Source organism: Anomaloglossus baeobatrachus, chromosome 1 (genome assembly GCF_048569485.1).
Source record: "Anomaloglossus baeobatrachus isolate aAnoBae1 chromosome 1, aAnoBae1.hap1, whole genome shotgun sequence".
Classification (NCBI taxonomy): Eukaryota; Metazoa; Chordata; class Amphibia; order Anura; family Aromobatidae; genus Anomaloglossus; species Anomaloglossus baeobatrachus.
Genome location: NC_134353.1, coordinates 117,483,707 through 117,498,706, shown reverse-complemented (window position 1 = coordinate 117,498,706; position 15,000 = coordinate 117,483,707). Strand labels below are relative to the sequence as shown.

Sequence of the window (15,000 nt, the reverse complement as noted above, 5' to 3'; positions counted from 1 at the left end):
AGCACCCTGTTTAGATCCCAGGGTTCTAACGGCCGCTTGTAAGGTGGAACGATGTGACAAACTCCCTGCAAGAACGTGCGTACCTGTGGAAGTCTAGCTAGGCGCTTCTGGAAAAACACAGAGAGCGCTGAAACTTGTCCCTTAAGGGAACCGAGCGACAAACCCTTTTCCAGTCCAGATTGAAGGAAGGACAGAAAAGTAGGTAATGCAAATGGCCAGGGAGAAAAACCCTGAGCAGAGCACCACGACAGGAAAATTTTCCACGTCCTGTCTTGGCGGACGTTGGTTTCCTAGCCTGTCTCATAGTGGCAATGACTTCTTGAGATAACCCTGAAGACGCTAGGATCCAGGACTCAATGGCCACACAGTCAGGTTGAGGGCCGCAGAATTCAGATGGAAAAACGGCCCTTGAGATAGCAAGTCTGGTCGGTCTGGTAGTGCCCACGGTTGGCCGACCGTGAGATGCCACAGATCCGGGTACCACGACCTCCTCGGCCAGTCTGGAGCGACGAGGATGGCGCGGCGGCAGTCGGCCCTGATCTTGCGTAACACTCTGGGCAACAGTGCCAGCGGAGGAAACACATAAGGGAGCTGAAACTGCGACCAATCCTGAACTAAGGCGTCTGCCGCCAGAGCTCTGGGATCTTGTGCCATGAACGTTGGTACCTTGTTGTTGTGCCGGGACGCCATGAGGTCGACGTCCGGCACCCCCCAGCGGCAACAGATCTCCTGAAACACGTCCGGGTGAAGGGACCATTCCCCTGCGTCCATGCCCTGGCGACTGAGATAATCTGCTTCCCAGTTTTCCACGCCTGGGATGTGAACTGCGGATATGGTGGAGGCCGTGGCTTCCACCCACATCAAAATCCGCCGGACTTCCTGGAAGGCTTGTCGACTGCGTGTGCCGCCTTGGTGGTTGATGTATGCCACCGCTGTGGAATTGTCCGACTGAATTCGGATCTGCTTGCCTTCCAGCCACTGCTGGAACGCTTTCAGGGCAAGATACACTGCCCGAATTTCCAGAACATTGATCTGAAGCGAGGACTCTTGCCGGGACCACGTACCCTGAGTCCTGTGGTGGAGAAAAACCGCTCCCCACCCTGACAGACTTGCGTCCGTCGTGACTACTTCCCAGGATGGGGGTAGGAAGGATTTCCCCTTCGATAATGAAGTGGGAAGAAGCCACCACCGAAGGGAAGCTTTGGTCGCCTGAGAGAGGGAGACGGTCCTGTCGAGGGACGTCGGCTTCCTGTCCCATTTGCGTAGGATGTCCCATTGAAGAGGACGCAGGTGAAACTGCGCGAAAGGGACTGCTTCCATTGCTGCCACCATCTTCCCCAGGAAGTGCATGAGGCGCCTCAAGGGGTGTGACTGGCCTTGAAGGAGAGATTGTACCCCTGTCTGTAGTGACCGCTGCTTGATCCGCGGAAGCTTCACTATCGCTGAGAGGGTATGAAACTCCATGCCAAGGTATGTGAGCGATTGGGTCGGTGTCAGATTTGACTTTGGAAAATTGATGATCCACCCGAAACTCTGGAGAGTCTCCAGGGTAGCGTCGAGGCTGTGTTGGCATGCCTCTTGAGAGGGTGCCTTGATCAACAGATCGTCCAAGTACGGGATCACCGAGTGACCCTGAGAATGGAGGACCGCTACTACAGTAGCCATAACCTTGGTGAAAACCCGTGGGGCTGTTGCCAGGCCGAATGGCAGTGCCACGAACTGCAGGTGTTCGTTTCCTATGGCGAAGCGCAAGAAGCGCTGGTGCTCTGGGGCAATCGGAACGTGGAGATAAGCATCTTTGATATCGATCGATGCAAGGAAATCTCCCTGGGACATTGAGGCGATGACGGAATGGAGGGATTCCATCCGGAACCGCCTGGTCTTTACGTGTTTGTTGAGAAGTTTCAGGTCCAGGACAGGACGGAAGGACCCGTCCTTCTTTGGGACCACAAACAAGTTGGAGTAAAAACCGTGGGCCTGTTGCTGAAGAGGAACAGGGACCACCACTCCTTCTGCCTTCAGGGTGCCCAGCGCCTGCCGAAGAGCCTCGGCTCGCTCGGGAGGCGGAGAGGACCGGAAGAATCGAGTCGGGGGACGAGAGATGAACTCTATCTTGTAACCGTGAGAGAGAATGTCTCTCACCCAGCGGTCTTTTATTTGTGGCAGCCAGGTGTCGCAAAAGCGGGAGAGCCTGCCACCGACCGAGGATGCTACTAGAGGAGGTAGAAAGTCATGAGGCAGCCGCTTTGTTAGCGGTGCTCCCAATGGCCTTTTTAGGACGTGACTTAGACCGCCATGCATCAGAGTTCCTTTGTTCTTTCTGAGACCTTTTGGACGAGGAGAATTGGGACCTGCCCGCGCCCCGAAAGGACCGAAACCTCGACTGCCCTCTCCTCTGTTGGGAGAGGTTCTGCTTGGGCTGGGGTAAGGATGTATCCTTTCCCTTGGAATGTTTGATGATTTCATCCAGGCGCTCGCCAAAGAGCCTGTCGCCAGAAATTGGCAAACCGGTTAAACGCTTTTTGGAAGCGGAATCTGCCTTCCACTCCCGTAGCCACAAGGCCCTGCGGACTACTACCGAATTGGCGGTCGCAACTGCCGTACGGCTCACAGAGTCCAGGACAGCATTCATAGCGTAAGACGCAATTGCCGAGGTCTGGGAGGTAATGGAAGCCACTTGTGGCGCGGCCGCTTCAATTTTCGCTTGACCTGCTGATATAGCTTGTAGCGCCCATACGGCTGCGAATGCTGGGGCAAAAGAAGCTCCGATAGCTTCATAGATGGATTTCCACCAGAGCTCCATCTGCCTGTCAGTGGCATCTTTAAGCGAGGCCCCATCTTCCACTGCAAGTATGGATCTAGCCGCCAGTCTGGAGATTGGAGGATCCACTTTGGGACATTGAATCCAACCTTAAACCACTTCCGGGGGAAAAGGATAACGTGTATCCTTAAGGCGCTTAGAGAAATGCTTATCCGGACAAGCATGGTGATTCTGGATTGCCTCTCTGAAATCAGAGTGGTCTAGAAACATACTCTATGTACGCTTGGGGAACCTGAAGCGAAATTTCTCCTGCTGAGAATCAGACTCCTCCGCCGGAGGGGCTGAGGGAAGAATATCCAGCAACTGATGAATGGATGCAATAAGATCATTTCACTATGGCGTCCCCGTCTGGAGAATTAAGATTGAGAGCGCTCCCAGGATCAGAATCCTGATCAGCTGTTTCCGCATCATCAACCAGAGAATCCCCCCGCTGAGACCCTAAACAATATGATGTCGAGGGAAATTCTAAGCGGGCCCGCTTAGACGATCTGGGGCTAGGTTCTAAGTCCGAACCCTCCGTCTGGGATGTATGAGATACCCCGTGAGGACATTGTTGGTCCAACTGAGGGGGGTCAGGGAACAATGATTCAACAGAGTCCCTTTGCTGAGATACCGGTCTGGACTGCAAGGCTTCTAGTATCTTAGCCATAGTCTCAGAGAGTTGATCCTTAGAGGCTGCAAACTCAGTCCCCGTCACCTGGACAGTGTCAACAGGTGGCTCCCCCTGGGCCCCTCTTAGCAGAGGATCCGGCTGAGGAAGTGTCACAGGGGTCGATGCGGCGCAGGCAACATAATAAGCCTGTGTTTTGGCACCCCTGCCTTTTATGGGCGCCATGCTATAGTTTTCCCTGAGTAACACAATAGGGTATATAGCCAGAAAGAACTGTGCTCATACAGTGTAAATTATATACAGTACACAAATAATGTACCAATACAATACAGCACCATGGGGCTAGCTCCACATGTGCTGCTTACCAGCCGCCTAAGCGGTTGTGAGGCCACCAGAGACCGTGTCTGGGTCTCCCATGAATATGTCCCTCTCTGCAGCGTCGGTGGAGCCGACAGGAATGGCTGCGGCGTCCTGACGAGCTGAGGAAGCTGTGGGCGTGGCCTAGAAAGAGCGCGAAACGGGCGCTCACACTGTGCACCGTGAGGGGAGTGGAGCATGTAAATCATACTCCAGCCCTCATTGCTGCTCGCTCCGTGCAGCGTCCCGCCCTTCTCCTGCCTGTCAGGGCTGAGGGCGGGAGAAAAAAAGGGAAACTAGGCCGCAATGAAGCCGGGGACTGTAGTAATAAACGCGGCCGCCGTAAAAGCGCGGTCGCGTGAAAGTCCCCGGCGAACTACAAGTCCCAGCCGCGCCGCAGTGTCCCGTGGCAACGGCGGTCAGTGCGGTAGGCCTTACATATAAACACACTCAGCGACGCTGAGTGTGTAATGGCACATATAGACCCGGTCAGCGCCGCGGTCCCCGGTGCACTAGCACACCCAGCAAAGCTGAGGTGATGCCGTGCGCGGTCCCCATAGGGATACAGAGTACCTTTAAGATGCAGGGCCATGTCCCTGAACGGTATCGGCTCCTATCCATCAGGCTCCACAGGAGTTGTGGATGAAGCCCGGTCTCAGTGCCTGGAGACCGATAAGATCCCACTTCACCCAGAGCCCTAAGGGGGATGGGGAAGGAAAAACAGCATGTGGGCTCCAGCCTCCGTACCCGCAATGGATACCTCAACCTTAACAACACCGCCGACAAAAGTGGGGTGAGAAGGGAGCATGCTGGGGGCCCTATATGGGCCCACTTTTCTTCCATCCGACCTAGTCAGCAGCTGCTGCTGACTAATCTGTGGAGCTGTGCTGTGCGTGTCTGACCTCCTTCGCACAAAGCAAAAACTGAGGAGCCCGTGGGAGCACGGGGGGTGTATAGGCAGAAGGGGAGGGGCCTAACACTTAAGTGTAGTACTTTGTGCGGCCTCCGGAGGCATAGCCTATACACCCAATTGTCTGGGTCTCCCAATAGAGCGAAAAAGAAATATGGTACCATAACTGAGCTTACTATACAGATATGGGAGCAAAACCTTGCTTACTACATAGTTACAGTACCATAACCCAGCTAACTACTTGTTGCTTCTCCTATATTTTCAATGTTAAACACGCACAGCAAACTGATGGCACACGGACTATACACTGATGTCATCCGTGTGCTGTGCATATTTTTCACGACCCATAGACTTCTATTGACCATAGCCATCTGTGCTGCAGGAAAAAAAACAGAAATCGCTATGTGGATCACATGGACACACGGTCTGTGTAAATATACAGACATGCGAGCAGCACCATAGGATATAATGAGTATATGTGGTAAAAAAACGGATATAACACGTACCAGAAACATAGACATGTGAAGGAGGCCTTAAGGTGACATAGCTACGTCACAGTGCAGGAAGGGGTTAATTTACTTGTCTTTTCATAAACATAGAAAGACAAATGAAATTCCCTAACACATATGTGAGAGGGCTCGTGCCCACGATCAGTGGCAGCAGCGTCTTGGACGCAGAGTGTTTTCACTGAGTCCAAAATGCTGTATTGTACAGAACACGTACAGTGAATGGATTTATAGAAATCTCCGGCCCCCTGGGCTTCTTTAGACTCTCCATAAATTGACCTGTGGCGCGAGTTTCTCAGCTGCAGGTTGTGAATTTATTCTAACAGATGCTAGTGCTCTGAGTGGGAGAATACAGCGAAAATCCACTGTCAGTGACCCCGATCGTGTGCATGGACAGCGCGTCTCCGCTAGAGAAAGTACCCTACGTCCAGACCGTGAGGAAGCCTGATGGTGGGCACTCACCCTTAAAGATAAGATACAAATGTTTTACACATACACCACAACACTATAAGAGCATGTGGCCACGGTCCAGACATGCTGCGTCCTGGAGGCAGCGTGTCCTCTCCTGTGGGGTCGCGAGTACTCTCCAAAGGGACTGCAGCTGCTTGTGCCCACAGTCAGGGTTCAGGCCGCTGCAGTCGCTTTCTCTGTTCTCCCTGCAGAGAACACTCGCATCTCCGCAGCAATAAAGTGACATGCTGCGGCTTGGGGATCCACGCCACAGGTCAGTTTTCGCAGTGGGCATGGGATTTTTAGAAATCCATCCACTGTGTTTGTACTGTACAACACAGCGTTTTGGATGCAGCGAAAACACTCTACATCCAAAATGCTGTGAACCTGGAACATGTAACGTTCACCTTAATAAACAACACCGGAGCGGTAATGAATTTTTCAACACACAAATAGCTGATGTGGTATCGCTGATTAGACAAATGCTGGGTAAGTGCAGCCTTCAGAAGAGCGTGTATTCACAAGAAATAGCATGCCACTTAAACAGGATAATGTCACTCAGCGCCATCAACACCAGACCGAAATAGTGTGAATGTCCCACTATAGAGCTATGCTAGTATAATACGCTCTGTCAGGGGACAACCAAAAAAATGCACCATGACATACAGTACCCAAGAGATAATGACCTCCTAATGCATATACCATACTCTATGCCAACTACAACAAGGAGTCAAAGAAATTGGGATGTCAAATACAGTGCAATATTAGGACCACTTAAAGTGGAACAATCTCACCCAGTCTTTTTGTCGGTGAGGTGTCGTCCTTCTCCAGTGTTGCTCAGTCCATATACCGGCACGGGGGGAGCAGTGGTTTAGTCACCGGCCCTGTCTGGGATAAAGCTGACCCTTAGATTATCCACAAAAACTCCCGCCCTTACAAGGGCAGTCCACAGCTGGCCCTGTTGTGGCTGACCCTAGTATCCATAATGCAGGTGACTCCCGACGCGTTTCACAACAACTGCTCATCAGGGGAGGCTTGAAACACCTGAAAATCGTGGTTGTGGCTCAAACCTAGAGCTCAAACCTATGTGGCCTGGTATCATTGAAGGCATACGATGTACTGAGGTAATAAAAAGGGGGACCTTGGTCCCACCTCCCTTCCCCAAATTGAAGGAGCCGCCCAGTGTAATTATGCAAATAACGCGGCAGTAATAATAAAAACCCGGATAATACATGACAGATCAATTCCAGATCATGAGGGCGATATACTAATCACAGGCCAAAATAGAATGTAACTAGATGCAATCCATTATATACAGACCGATATAGTTCTTACCAAACAGAACATAAGTTTGTTTCCCTCTCACTTAGTGATCCGGTGGAGGGATACAGTGCTTCCTGATTATCCGATCACGTGAATAGTCACGTGACCGGTAGTGTACAGGGACCAATAGGAATCGGTCGCGTCATGCAGAAACCGACCGCTGGTCATCAATATGCGGCGGCCTGATGGAACGCAGGACTTCCTAGTTAACCGGTCACATGATCAGTCACGCGACCGGTTACATCTTGTTCTGCAGTTGTTGTGAAACGCGTCGGGAGTCACCTGCATTATGGATACTAGGGTCAGCTGTGGACTGCCCTTGTAAGGGCGGGAGTTTTTGTGGATAATCTAAGGGTCAGCTTTATCCCAGACAGGGCCGGTGACTAAACCACTGCTCCCCCCGTGCCGGTATATGGACTGAGCAACACTGGAGAAGGACGACACCTCACCGACAAAAAGACTGGGTGAGATTGTTCCACTTTAAGTGGTCCTAATATTGCACTGTATTTGACATCCCAATTTCTTTGACTCCTTGTTGTAGTTGGCATAGAGTATGGTATATGCATTAGGAGGTCATTATCTCTTGGGTACTGTATGTCATGGTGCATTTTTTTGGTTGTCCCCTGACAGAGCGTATTATACTAGCATAGCTCTATAGTGGGACATTCACACTATTTCGGTCTGGTGTTGATGGCGCTGAGTGACATTATCCTGTTTGTTAAGTGGCATGCTATTTCTTGTGAATACACGCTCTTCTGAAGGCTGCACTTACCCAGCATTTGTCTAATCAGCGATACCACATCAGCTATTTGTGTGTTGAAAAATTCATTACCGCTCCGGTGTTGTTTATTAAGGTGAACGTTACCCGTTCCCCTTATTCTGTAAATGATGGCGCCATAGATACACGCATCCTATATTGGTCCCATCATTTTCAGGTTTTAATTGGTGGCTGGATCACGGTTTGTATATATATCTATTTTAAATAACCCAATTAAAGGTTAAGTTTTAATATCACATGTTGCTATATCTTCACAAGTTGTACATGTTGGAATTCCATTCTAATACCTACTGGTTCTGAATTTGTGCTATTTTCGAACCTGGAACATGGTCACATACCCTTACATACACGCATCATACACACATACAGTACAGACCAAAAGTTTGGACACACCATTTCTAGAACAACTGTTAAGAGGAGACTTTGTGCAGCAGGCCTACATGGTAAAATAGCTGCTAGGAAACCACTGCTAAGGACAGGCAACAAGCAGAAGAGACCTGTTTGGGCTAAAGAACACAAGGAATGGACATTAGACCAGTGGAAATCTGTGCTTTGGTCTGATGACTCCAAATTTGAGATCTTTGGATCCAACCACCGTGTCTTTGTAGAAAAGGTGAACGGATGGACTCTACATGGCTGGTTCCCACCGTGAAGCATGGAGGAGGAGGTGTGATGGTGTGGGGGTGCTTTGCTGGTGACACTGTTGAGGATTTAATTAAAATACATTGAATACATTTATTTAAAATACATATAAAAAATTGAAGGCATACAGAACCAGCATGGGTGCCACAGCATCTTGCAGCGGCATGCTATTCCATACGGTTTGCGTTTAGTTGGACCATCATTTATTTTTCAACAGGACAATGACCCCAAACACACCTCCAGGCTGTGTAAGGGCTATTTGACTAAGAAGGAGAGTGATGGGATGCTACGCCAGATGACCTGGTCTTCAGTCACCAGACCTGAACCCAATCGAGATGGTTTGGGGTGAGCTGGACCGCAGAGTGAAGGCAAATGGGCCAACAAGTGCTAAGCATCTCTGGGAACTCCTTCAAGACTGTTGGAAAACCATTTTCGGTGACTACTTCTTGAAGCTCATCAAGAGAATGCCAAGAGTGTGCAAAGCAGTAATCAAAGCAAAAGGTGGCTACTTTGATGAACCTAGAATATAAGACACATTTTCAGTTGTTTCACACTTTTTAAGTATTTCATTCCACAGGTTTTAAGTAATAGTTTTGATGCCTTCAATGTGAATCTACAATTTTCAGAGTCTTGAAAATAAAGAAAACTCTTTGAATGAGAAGGTGTGTCCAAACGTTTGGTCTGTACTGTACATAGAACCCCAAAAACATGGACATGCAAACATACAGTACAGACACATACACAGATTTATTCACATTAAGCAGATACATATTTGAAGACAATCACAAACATATAAACATACACACACATAAATAGACACAATCCTATACACACAGAGACGCCCATACTGAGGGGCTTTTACTTTTGATGATTGAGGACAACACTTCTCTTGCCTCCTGTGTGGCCCACAGACTTGTTTGACGCTCCTCTTCGGTGGGGAGGCAGCGCACGCAGCATGACGCAGGACCAGGATTTTCAGGGCCCCATACAGGAAACATTTTCAGGCCCCTTGAGACTCTGCCCAGGCTCCACTCCAGCTCCGCCTCCACCACTCAAACCTTCCATAGTACCACTGCCATTCTTGGCAAAACTCCACTTCTGCAAACAGTCCTCATAAACCAAACATTAACCGCTGTTCGGCTCAGCTATGCAGCACAGTCGTCATTTTGACAGCCTGAAAAAAAACCTGCATGCACCATGTTTTTGGGTTATCAAAATGACAAGCACCAGATGGAATCATCAGCCATATGCATGTATATCTAATATATAAAGCTCAGTGTATGTATGTGTGTATGTATGTATGTCCGCTAAAGGAATTTGCACCGTCGCATTTACAATCACAATATTTTGCACAGATGCCCCATGTGACTCAGGGAACGCCAGACGCTAACGAGGCCGGATGTCGATTACCGATGTTGATTCGTGTAAAGGTGCCTTTAGTCTCCAAAATCCTGCCTCCATTAAACTGAATGGAGGTGGGAGCTACAGGCTATTAATAGCAACTGTCAGTGGTTGCTATAGGAACAAAAACTGCTAGTATAAGAATGTTATGTGTGAGGTAATAGGATGTCGGTAGGGAGATGGATAAAGAGAGGCAGAGACAGATAGAGACAGCCCTGGGAAAGAGGCAGCCCTGGGAAAGAGGCAGCCCTGGGAAAGAGACAGCCCTGGGAAAGAGACAGCCCTGGGAAAGAGACAGCCCTGGGAAAGAGACAGCCCTGGGAAAGAGACAGCCCTGGGAAAGAGACAGCCCTGGGAAAGAGACAGCCCTGGGAAAGAGACAGCCCTGGGAAAGAGACAGCCCTGGGAAAGAGACAGCCCTGGGAAAGAGACAGCCCTGGGAAAGAGACAGCCCTGGGAAAGAGACAGCCCTGGGAAAGAGACAGCCCTGGGAAAGAGACAGACAAAGACAGACAGGGAAAGACATAGACAGACACAGAGATGGAGACAGATAGACTGATACAAATACAGACAGAGACAGACAGACACACAAGGAAAGAGACAGACAGACAGCGACTGGGAGAGAGACAGTCACTATCCCGGGCAACGCCTGGGTACTACAGATATATATATATATATATATATATATATATATATATATATATATATATATATATATATATATATATATATATATATCTATATCTATATATGCTGCTGGCTGCATATACAGTGGGTACGGACGGAAAGTATTCTTGTTTAATAAATTTGCAAAACTTTCTAAAATTTCTGTATTTCTTCTGTCTAGATGGGGGATGGGGTGCAGAGCGCAAATTAATGAGAAAAAACAGTACTTCTTTGAATTTACCAAATGGCTGCAATGAAACAAAGAGTGAATTATTTAAAGGGGTCTGAATACTTTCCGTACCCACTGTGTATAATATAGAGGCTGGGGGCTGTATATAGTGTATACACAGCATTATACTGTACACACACATTCACACTATATACATATAGTATATACAGACATAATGCAGACTGTAGTGTGCTCCTGTATATACAGTATGGTGCTGTGTATGAGCCGAGAGACAGACCGGCCCGCTCCATGCCCACAGACGCACACGGCTCCGCTCCATGCCCACAGACGCACAAGGCTCCGCTCCATGCCCACAGACATACACGCACAGCCTTACAACAAGCACATTCATATATATTATTATATATGTATTATATATTATTCATATATATTATATATATATATACACACATTACCTCATCTTGCCGTTCCTGATCAGTGCAGACCAGGAGATGAGACGCTGGGAGCTGCATGGGGGCTGCATCAGCTACAGGACCTGCCGGGTCACCGGTCATGTGATCAGGCACATGACCTTATAGGTCCTGAAATTAGTCACTTCACCTGCTGTCACTCCAACAGCCACCGTTCATCTCCCGGTAGTGTCCTCCCCTGCACCGATCACACAGATTAGTGCAGAGCAGCAGGGGGTTGGGCAGCTTTCGGTGAGCGGCCGGTTCTCCCTCCTTGCTTCTGGGCCCCATACACCAGTACGGGGAGTAATGCCCTGATGGCGGCCCTGACATGACGTCATTACAATACACAGCCGCGCACAGTGAGCTGCGCGTGGCCGTGTCTCCTGTACTATAATGCCGCCGGCTGACACGGTCTGCGCCTGTAATGTGTCAGTGCCGGCCCCGCGGCATCATAGTACAGGAGACACGGCCGTGCGCAGTGAACTGTGCGCGGCCATGTGTGTGTGTTATAATGACATTATGCAGCAGGCGGCCGGCCCTCTACAGCGGTTGGGACGGCGGCCCGGGGGTCAATTGCCCGCCTGCCCCCTGGGCCAGCCCGCCCCTGATCAACACCCTATACAAAGGTGTGCTTAATCATTAGGCAACTTCCTTTCCTTTGGCAAAATGGGTCAGAAGAGAGATTTGACGGGCTCTGGAAAGTCCAAAATTGTGAGATGTCTTGCAGAGGGATGTAGCAGTCTTGAAATTGCCAAACTTTTGAAGCGTGATCACTGAACAATCAAGCGTTTCATGGCAAATAGCCAACAGGGTCGAAAGAAGAATGTTGGGCAAAAAAGGCGTAAAATAACTGCCCATGAATTGAGGAAAATCAAGCTTGAGCCTGCCAACATGTCATTTGCCACCAGTTTGGCCATATTTCAGAGCTGCAACGTTACTGGAGTATCAAAAAGCACAAGGTGTTCCATACTCAGGGACATGGCCAAGGTAAGGAAGGCTGAAAAACGACCATCTTTGAACAAGAAACATAAGATAAAACTTCAAGATTGGGTCAAGAAATATCTTAAGACTGACTTTTCAAAGGTTTTATGGACTGATGAAATGAGAGTGACTCTTGATGGGTCAGATGGATGGGCCAGAGGCTGTATCAGTAAAGAGTAGAGAGCTCCACTCCGACTGAGACGCCAGCAAGGTGGAGGTGGGGTACTGGGATGGGCTGGTATCATCAGAGATGAACTTGTGGGACCTTTTCGGGTTGAGGATGGAGTGAAGCTCAACTCCCAGACCTACTGCCAGTTTCTGGAAGACAACTTCTTCAAGCAGTGGTACAGGAAGAAGTCGGTATCGTTCAAGAAAAACATGATTTTCATGCAGGACAATGCTCCATCACATGCATCCAACTACTGCACAGCGTGGCTGGCCAGTAAAGGTCTAAAAGATAAAAAAATAATGACATGGCCCCCTCTTTCACCTGATCTGACCCCCATAGAGAACCTGTGGTCCCTCATAAAATGTAAGATCCACAGGGAGGGAAAACAGTGTCTGGGAGGCTGTGGTGGCTGCTGCACGCAATGTTGATCGTAAACAGATTAAGCAACTGACAGAATCTATGGATGGTAGGGCTGTTGAGTGTCATCATAAAGAAAGGTGGCTATTTTGGTCATTCATTTTTTTGGGGTTTTGTTTTTGCATGTCATAAATGTTTATTTTTAAATTTTGTGCAGTTATATTGGTTTACCTGGTGAAAATAAACAACTGAGATGGGAATATATTTGGTTTTTATTATGTTGCCTAATAATTCTGCACAGTAATAGTTACCTGCACAAACAGATATCCTCCTAAGATAGCCAAATCTAAAAAAACCCAATCCAACTTCCAAAAATATTAAGCTTTGATATTTATGAGTCTTTTGGGGTGATGGAGAACATAGTTGTTGAATAATAATAAAAAGAAAAATCCTCTAAAATACAACTTGCCCAATAATTCTGCACACAGTGTATAAATAAGTACTAAAAAAGGAGAAACAAACAAATATCAACACTGAAAAAATAAATTAAGTGAATATAGAAAGTGTCCAGCTGCTTGTGCCTAATAAAAACCAACCAGTCACAAGGGTAGGGCTGCTCAAAGCCTCAAAGGGCAATTTAAAAAAAAACAAACCTATTCCCTAGTTAAGCCGACTCTTGCCTATCAATGAAGGATAAAGCAACCTATACAGATGATGGTGCCCCCGTTCCATGATGGCTCATCCTAGCTCACCCTAATTATTCCTGATGGACTGTTAGAAAGGAATAGAGGGGTGTTATAGCTAAGGTGAACCTTACAAGTGCAGGTAAAGAGCAGATCACAATACAACTAGACAATAAAAACAGTTTTAGTCAAATAATGGCATCTGGGGGAGCAGAGACTTCAGCCCTATTCCATCACCCATATTGTACTGGCATTCAAAGTCTTTCATCTGCTCCAAGATATAAATATATAGATCATATATATAGGTCGACAGCCATGGTGAACTCATTGTGCCTGCCCTCGTCGGATCGCAGACATAACTTAATTTGAGGCCTGGCAAGTACCAGAATGGGAAACTGGCTGGGAATCCCCAGTTCCGTTGACTCTTGTCGACAGCCATGCTAAACTCCAAGATATATAGTCCAGTTCAGTAAGTGGTGTTTATTATGACTGCCCTCTGTATTAACGGCCTCAACGCATTTTCCCCCTTGTCATTAGGTTCATCAGGATGCGACTCAAGGTAAAGTGGCATCCACAATATTAATATCCACCAGTATCAAATATAGGGTCCACTCCTAGGTAGTTCCTGAAGCAAGCGGTTCCGGATTCCCATGTGATCCGCCTGCTTGGTCTGCCAGTGTCAGTGTCGATAAGGAGCAATGGCAATGAAACTAGGTTGGTTTTTATTAGACACTATCGGCTGGACTTTTTCTACATTCACTTGATGTATTTTTTCAGTGTTGGTATTTGTTTGTCCGTTTATCCTTTTTTAGTTCTTATTAAAAGTTATATCTGAAAATTAATCCTAGGGTATAGACTTTTTTGATTGATAATTTTGGATCTCAGTTATATATCTTGATGAGGTTTTCTAACCCATAGGATGCCATCAAATCATAGAATGAAGGATTCTTATCCACATATTCTCTGATTTACTCATCTTTTCTCCAGCACACACGTGGGAAATAGAAAATTAACTGATCTCCTTTGAATTGATCTAAACAGTGGAATTGCATAAAGCAATACTAAGCTCAGTTAGAAGAGCAGACTGTCATTACATGTCTCATAGGAGAGTCTGCACTCCTGATCTCATAGCAGACTTGTGCTGATTACAACTAACACTTTTTCAGCTTTCTTCTCACAGGCAGGCAGTGTGAGGGGAGAGGAGTACATTACTGCCCTGTGTTGGTTATACTTACGCACAGCTCAGCGATAAGAACAGGAAAGCAGACTATCAGTCATTACATGTCTCACTCCTTTTCATATAAAATAAGCTCTGGAGGGAGGAAGATTCTCAGGGAGATTTATGTCCGGCGCAGAGATCTTAGCAGCTCATTTACAAATTAAGAAAAATGTGGAATTCTCAGGACTAGAACATTGAACCGCAGATATCAAGGGGTCATTCTATTCAACTTTCTAAGACCTGCATACCCATATACATAGCTTAGGAGCGTTGATCTTAACATATTCCCTTTAAACAATTTTCTTACAATTTACTAAAATACGATTTACTTGTCAATTCAATTTTCTTGAAGTGAATATTCACTGTTCTGTACTGCTTAACATTTTCACAATTCTTTACAAAGTTCCACGTCTCAGGCAAACACTAAAATTACAGCATCTTATCTACCTGCAACACCACTGTATAATTTTTATACAATGAAATAA

At 47.5% G+C, this 15,000-nt stretch overlaps 1 protein-coding gene across 4 annotated transcripts in view; it reads right to left on the bottom strand.

The window, feature by feature from the left end:
- The window catches only part of LIMCH1 (LIM and calponin homology domains 1), a 391,967-nt gene that overhangs the window by 11,670 nt on the left and 365,297 nt on the right, over positions 1–15,000 (bottom strand). The window lies entirely within an intron of this gene.